Source organism: Arachis ipaensis, chromosome B1 (assembly GCF_059453495.1).
Source record: "Arachis ipaensis isolate K30076 ecotype BB chromosome B1, ASM5945349v1, whole genome shotgun sequence".
NCBI lineage: Eukaryota > Viridiplantae > Streptophyta > Magnoliopsida > Fabales > Fabaceae > Arachis > Arachis ipaensis.
In genome coordinates this window covers 104,644,035-104,652,164 of record NC_142436.1, presented here as the reverse complement: position 1 = coordinate 104,652,164, position 8,130 = coordinate 104,644,035, and the positions used below count along the sequence as shown (strand labels likewise).

Sequence of the window (8,130 nt, the reverse complement as noted above, 5' to 3'; positions counted from 1 at the left end):
AAATGCTACAATGGAAATGAAAATTAAACCCTAAGAGAGCATTTTCTACTCTACTCCTACTCCTACTCCTAATGCATTTTCTACCTAATCTACCCTAATGACAGCTTCTTCTTCATATGTGTTGAATCCCTCTTATATAGGACTCCAAAATCAGTATCCAAGCCTTCCAAAATGGGCCAAAAGCCCTCAAAAAATGCACAGCACGTGTTTCATTAACAAAATCACGTGCAAGGACCTGTACGGACGCACAGATGTGTGCAGCCGCACACTTGGCTGAATGTTGACCTGTGCGTACGCACAGGTGGTCGTGCACACGCACACATGGAAATTCTTTCTTGTGCGTACGCACGCAAGCTTGTGCGCACGCACACTTGGCCGATTCGGTCTTGTGCATACGCAAGCTTGCTTGTGTGCACGCACACCTTGCTGTGTGTGCTTTTCCTTGTTTTCTTCATGTTTTCTCCCTCGTACATGCTTTCTTCCACTTTTGGCTATCCATTCTTGCCTTTAAGGCCTAAAAACACTCAGCAAAGATGTCATAGCATCAAATAGAATAAAAGTAGAATTAAATTGCTCATTTCAAGCACAAAATTGCATGTTTTCACATTTAGGATCAAATTGGGGACAAAACACAAAAGTATGCTATTTTGGTGCTTAAGTGTGAGTTCATGTGCTAGAATCCATCCAAATTAAGTCAAAATATACCATCAAATATGGACTCATCAATTCTCCCACACTTAAACAATAGCATGTCCTCATGCTAAACCAACAACGAAAACAATCAAGAGGGGTTCAACTTATTAAATGCAACTATCTATATACATGCAAGTATATTATATACTATCTATATCTATATATCTATCTATAGTATATATATGAAATTGGTAAAAACAAACAATCGAATTCCCAAGCAATTATAGACAATTTGGGCAAGGCAAAGAGATAATTCGATTCAAGCAAAATCTAGAGAATTGATTCAAGTTTAAACATGAAGCAACTTGCAAGAATACATGATAAGTGTGGTGGAAACATAGAATTGAGTGATCGAACCCTTACTAGGTACGTATACACTCTCATCACTCGGTGTTTTGGGTTTAATCATTCAAGTCTCCTCCTAATCATGCTTTCAAAGATTTGCCTTTCATCTAACAATCAACAAACATATGATGAATGAATGCAATTATCATGAGGACTTATTAGGGTTGTAATAGGGCTAGGGTTAAGGTGGGATAGATATGGCTAAGTGGACTAAAGAATTGGATCTTTGATTAGCTCAAGTATCTCACTCAACCTATATCAACCAAATCACAAAAATGCATTCTAACCACCCATTACTTCTTTTCACACAAATTCATGCCTTAGTTTCTATTCAAAACACAGATGCATTTCTTATTCATTTTTTTCTTTTTCTTTGGGATAACTTTTGTCCCATCTTATTACTATATTTTTCTTTTATTTCATATTTTTTTCTCTATGACAAGTGCATATGGTTAAAGCAAATTGATACATCAAGAGTACTGATAAACCACTATTTTATGGTTTATCTTGTGCTCAATTGAGTGGTTTTTATCAAGTCTTTGTACATTTATTCATACAACTTTCACGATTTTACAATTTCTTCCTAATTATGTTCTATGATTGAAAACCTGCTTCCTAAGCCTTTAAATTGTGTATTTTAATTCCCCTTTATACCATTCGATGCCGTGATCTGTGTGTTAAGTGTTTTCAGGCTATATAGGGCAGGAATGGCTTAGAGGATGGAGAGGAAGCTTGCAAAAATAAAAAGACCACAAGAAATAAAGGAGATAACCAGCGAGCATTGACGTGCACGCATGGCTCACGCGTGCGCGTGACTTGGAGCTTTTTGATAAGTTGAGATTTGTCGTGTTGGTTTAGAATTTCTCTTATAGAAATAAGAACTTCGTTGTAAGCATAGCTCCAAACCAACAAACATTTCTCACATAAAAAATTTAGTTTGTCACATTTAACAAACCCCAAATAAGAATTAACCGAAGTATTTTAACTACGGGTCATCTCACAAGAAATTGCACTGAAGTGCTCAATTATTGGCTATGAAGATCAAGGGGGGTTTGATTTATAATTGGCAAGAAAAATAAATGACAAGAAAGTAAAATAACAAGAACTAATAAAAGAAATGGAAAGAACTCTTGGCTAGACATAGGTAATTGAGATCACCATCCTTGTCTACATACCAAATATTGATAATTATGAGAGGCCAACCTGTTAAGTCTACCTCCAAAAGCCTTAAGTACGTAATATCTACTCCTAAGCTTGAGGTACGTCAAATAAGCTTGATCACATCAACCCATAAGTCCCAACCTATCTACTAATTAGATTAGTAGTGGGTTAGTGTCAATGGATATCAAATTGATCACCAAGGGTTTTCAAATCACCAATTCATTGAGACTCAAGGTCACTCAATTCCCTCTACCTAGGCCAAGAGCAAAGAAAGCTACTCAAAAACTAAAGGAAACATTCTATCAAACACCTAGAGTGCAAGAAAAGTAAACATCATAAAATGCAAGAATTAAAGGAACCCATGAATACCGCAAGAAATCAACAATAACAACCAAGATAAACATAAAAGAGCACGGAAACATAAAATTGCATTAAAAGGAAATTAAAATCAACAAGCGTTCATAAACATAAAAGAGGACAAAATAAAGGAAATGACAAGTGAAACTAGAAGAATAGAGATGTAACAATAAGAAATTAAAAGGAGAAACAAAATCAAAACATGAATTAAAAGTTTGATTTAAGAAAATTAAACCTAAACTACCCTAAATTCTAGAGAGAAGGGAGAGCTTCTCTCTCTAGAATTCTACCCTAAAACATGATGAAAACTCAATCATGACTACTTGCTTCATTCCCCTTCCAATCCTTGGGTTCAATAGCATCAGAAATGAGTTGGATTGGGCCCAAAATGAGCTACAAATCGCCCCCAACGAGTTACCCAAAATGGACCCACGCTGATCCATCAGTGCGTGCGTGTCATGCGCGCATACGCGCCCCTATACGTCAAAAAACTATGGTAAATTTTAAATCATTTCGAAGCCCCGGATGTTAGCTTTCCAACGCAACTAGAACTGCCTCATTTGGATTTCTGTAGCTCAAGTTATGGTCAATTGAGTGCGAAGAGGTCAGACTTGACAACTTTGTGGTTCCTTCATTTCTTCATGAGGTCTCCCACTTTGCATGCCTCTCTCTTCACTTCTTCCATCCAATACTTGCCTTATGAACCTGAAATCACTCAAAAAACACATTAAGGTATCGAATGGAATTAAAGTGAATTGAATTTAGCTATTTTAAGGCCTAAAAAATATGTTTTCACATTTAAGCACAAATCAAGGGAGAATGTGAGAAAAGTTGATAAAATTCCCCAAATTAAGCACAAGATAAACCACAAAATCGGGGTTTATCAAATCTCCCCACACTTAAACCAAGCATGTCCTCATGCTAAGCATAAAGAAGGACAAGAAAAGGGTATCAACATTTATTCAATGCAAATAAACTATATGCACCTATCTACATGAATGCAACTAAATGCAAAATGATTCTACCTACTTAGTTAAAAGTAAGTCAATCCCCAATAATATATATCAAGTAGGGCTAAGTAGTATGATAACTCATGAATCCTACCAATTCAAATATCAAAATGAAGCACAAATAGACTTGCAAGAAGAAAAGCTCATGAAAGCCGGGAACAAGGAATTGAGCATCGAACCCTCACCGGAAGTGTATCCACTCTAGTCGCTCAAGTGTATAGGGTCAATCACTCAATTCTCTTCTACTCATGCTTTCCAAGATTTATTTTTCATCTAACAATCAACAATTATTCAATGCATACATACATTCATCATGAGGTCTTGTTCATAGGTTGTAATGGGGCTAGGGTCAAGGTAGGATGCATATGGTCAAGTGAGCTTGAAATTTGAATCTTTGATTAGCCTAAGCTCTCACCTAATACATATAACAACCTATACAATTCTAATACACAACCTAGCTACCCATGATTCCCACTTTTTCACATACTCATGCATTCTCTTTAATTCACATTCCATATGCATTGATTTTTATTGAACTTTACTTTGGGACATTTTTGTCTCATTTTTATTTCTTTTTATCTTTTATCTTTTTTTCTATTTTTTTTCGTATAATTTTTTTCTTTCTAAAGTATATACAAACATATCAATGCATATGATTTTACATATAGTTCATGAATATGTACCCAATTCCCAAAAATCTTCAACAAAAATACAAAATACACTTTTACCTCAACCAATGTTCCAAGTTTCCCATACCTAAATGATACACACTCTCACTAGCCTAAGCTAAACAAAGATCCAAATTAAGGACATTTATTATTTTTCACTTAGGGGTAGTGATATGCTAACATTAAGAACAAAAGGGATTAAATAGACTCAAAATTTGGCTAACAATGGTTGATGAAAGGTAGGCCATTTGGGTATGTGAGCTAAATGAAATGATGGCCTCAATCATATAAATGCATGTATACATGGTATAATGGACATAAAGAATCAAACAAATCAAAGATTACAATCATAGAAAGAGAATAATACACACAAGAATGGAAATAAGTGGTTATAAGATGTAACCACACAATTTGGCTCAAAACTCACATAATTATGTTCTTAGCTCAAAAACAATATTCCAAAATAAATTTTTCAAGTAAGTTCACACAAGATTTTTTTTTTTCAAATTGGTTGGGAGCCTTAAAAATAATTTTTCTTGGAAAAGAAGTCATCACCCTAACCAAGTAATCCTAAAATAAAAAGAAGTAATAAAATATGTACAAATTCTAACTAATATGCAATCTATCATGCAATGCAACAACTAATCTATCAACAATGGTGCCAAAGGACTTGGAGCTCTCAAACGTGAATCACACTTTGTCACAATTCCGCACAACTAACCAGCAAGTGCACTGGGTCGTCTAAGTAATAAACCTTACGTGAGTAAGGGTCGATCCCATGGAGATTGTCGGCATGAAGCAAGCTATGGTCATCTTGTAAATCTCAGTCAGGCGGATTCAAATGGTTATAGAGGATTGATAATTAAAAGATGAATAAAACATAAAATAAGATAAAGATAGAGATACTTATGCAATTCATTGGTAGGAATTTCAGATAAGCGTATGAAGATGCTTTGTTCCTCTTGAACCTCTGCTTTCCTATTTGCCTTCTTCCAATCATTCATACTCCTTTCCATGGCAAGCTTTATGTTGGGCATCACCGTTGTCAATGGCTACTTCCCGTCCTCTCAGTGAAAATGTTCTACGCACGCTGTCACCGCACGGCTAATCATCTGTCGGTTCTCGATCATGTTGGAATAGGATCCATTGATCATTTTGCGTCTGTCACACACCCAACAATCGCTAGTTTGAAGCTCGTCACAGTCATCCCTTCCCAGATCCTACTCAGAATACCACAGACAAGGTTTAGACATTTTGGATCTCAGGAATGGCCGCCAATAATTCTAGCCTATACCACGAAGGCTCTAATCTTAGATTAGAAACCCAAGAGATACACATTCAAGCTTGTTTGCATGTAGAACGGAAGTGGTTGTCAGTCACGCGTTCATAGGTGAGAATGGTGATGAGTGTCACATAATCATCACATTCATCATGTTCTTGGGTGCGAATGAATATCTTGGAGAAGAAATAGACTTGTGTTGAATAGAAAAATAATAGTACTTTGCATTAATTCATGAGGAAGAGCAGAGCTCCACACCTTAATCTATGGTGTGTAGAAACTCCACCATTGAAAATACATAAGAACAAGAAGTCTAGGCATGGCCGTGAGGCCAGCCTCAAACGTGAACAGGTCTATGAAAGTATGAAAATACAATAGCAAAAGGTCCTATTTATAGAAAACTAGTAGCCTAGGGTTACTGAAATAAGTAATTAATGCAAAAATCTTCTTCCGGGCCCACTTGGTATGTGCTTGGGCTGAGCATTGAAGATTCCACGTGTAGAGACTTTTCTTGGAGTTAAACGCCAGCTTTTGTGCCAGTTTGGGCGTTTAACTCCAGCTTTTATGCCAGTTCTGGCATTAAACGCCAGAATTCTTAAGCTGACTTGGAACGCCTGTTTGGGCCATCAAATCTCGGGCAAAGTATGGACTATTATATATTGCTGAAAAGCCCAGGATGTCTACTTTTCCATGCAATTAAGAGTGCACCAATTGGGCTTCTGTAGCTCCAAAAAATCCACTTCGATAGGTGTTTCCATAGGTGTTTCCAATTGACCTTCCATGAGAGATTTGGATGATTTCTCCAGGAAGGATTATAGGTGTTTCCATAGGGTTCTCCCATGTAATTCACTTCTTCCATTGTTGGGTTCTCAGGATCATAAGCTTCTTCTTCAGGGGAAGCTTCCTTAGTACTGACTGATGCAGCTTGTATTCCAGACAGACTCTGAGAAATCATATTGACTTGCTGAGTCAATATTTTGTTCTGAGCCAATATGGCATTCAAAGTATCAATCTCAAGAACTCTTTTCTTCTGACTTGTCCCATTATTCACAGGGTTCCTTTCAGAAGTGTACATGAATTGGTTATTTGCAACCATCTCAATGAGTTCTTGAGCTTCTGCAGGTGTCTTCTTCAGATGAAGAGATTCTCTAGCAGAGCTGTCCAATGACATCTTGGACAGTTCAGACAGACCATCATAGAAGATACCTATGATGCTCCATTCTGAAAGCATGTCAGAAGGACACCTTCTGATCAATTGCTTGTATCTTTCCCAAGCTTCATAGAGGGATTCTCCTTCCTTCTGTCTGAAGGTTTGGACTTCCACTCTAAGCTTGCTTAATTTTTGAGGTGGAAAGAACTTTGCCAAGAAGGCATTGACTAGCTTTTCCCAAGAGTTCAGGCTTTCTTTGGGTTGTGAATCTAACCATGTCCTAGCTCTATCTCTTACAGCAAAAGGGAAGAGCATAAGTATGTAGACCTCAGGATCAACCCCATTGGTCTTGACAGTGTCACAGATTTGCAAGAATTCAGCTAAGAACTTATGAGGATCTTCCAATGGAAGTCCTTAAAACTTGCAATTCTGTTGCATTAGAGAAACTAATTGAGGCTTAAACTCAAAGTTGTTTGCTCCAATGGCAGGGATTGAGATGCTTCTCCCATAGAAGTCGGGAGTAGGTGCAGTAAAGTCACCAAGCACCTTTCTTGCATTGTTGGCATTGTTGTTTTCGGCTGCAATGGCTTTTTCCTTCTTGAAGTGCTCTGTTAGGCCCTCTAGGGAGAATTGTGCTTTAGCTTCTCTTAGCTTTCTCTTCAAGGTCCTTTCAGGTTCAGGATCAGCTTTAACAAGGATGCCTTTGTCTTTGCTCTTGCTCATATGAAAGAGAAGAGAACAAGAAAGAATGGAATCCTCTATGTTACAGTATAGATATTCCTTGAGGTGTCAGAGGAAAAGAAGAATAGAAGGAGAAGGTAGAAAGAGAAGAATTCGAACTTATCAAGAGGGATAGAGTTCGAATTGTTGATAGTGGAGGAGCATTAGTCCTTAAATAGAAGGATGTGAGAAGAGGGAAAGAATTTTCGAAATTAAAGTAAAAGATTTTTAAAATAATAAAAAGAAATTTGAAAATTTGATTTGAGTTTTTCGAAAATTAAGATTGGGAAAGAAATTAAGTGATTTTGAAAAAGATTTTGAAATTAGAAATTAAAAAGATATGATTGAAAATTAATTTTGAAAAAGATATAATTGAAAAGATATGATTGAGAATATATAATTGAAAATCAAATTAAAAAAAGAAATTTTTAAAATTAAAGTTGATTACATGACTAACAAGAAATTAAAAGATATGATTCTAAACTTTAAAATTTGATCCTTTCTTAATAGGCAAGTAACAACTTGAAAATTTTGAAGTAAATCATTAATTGTAGCAAGGATTTTCGAAAATAATAATAAATAAAAAAATGGAAAGAAATTGATTTTGAAGAGATATGATTGAAAAGATATGATTTGGAAAAGATTTGATTTTGAAAAATTATGAAGATTTGATTTTGAAAAATTATGAAGATTTGAAAAAAATTTGAATTAAAAACAAAATCTTCCCTCTAGTGTCATCCTGGTGTT

At 36.0% G+C, this 8,130-nt stretch overlaps 1 non-coding gene across 1 annotated transcript; it reads left to right on the top strand.

Moving 5' to 3' along the window:
• Window positions 1–6,738: 6,738 nt before the first annotated feature.
• Window positions 6,739–6,846, top strand: LOC148577750 (small nucleolar RNA R71). The gene has a single exon (XR_015904298.1). It is a non-coding gene; the product is annotated as a small nucleolar RNA R71 (small nucleolar RNA).
• Window positions 6,847–8,130: the final 1,284 nt, after the last annotated feature.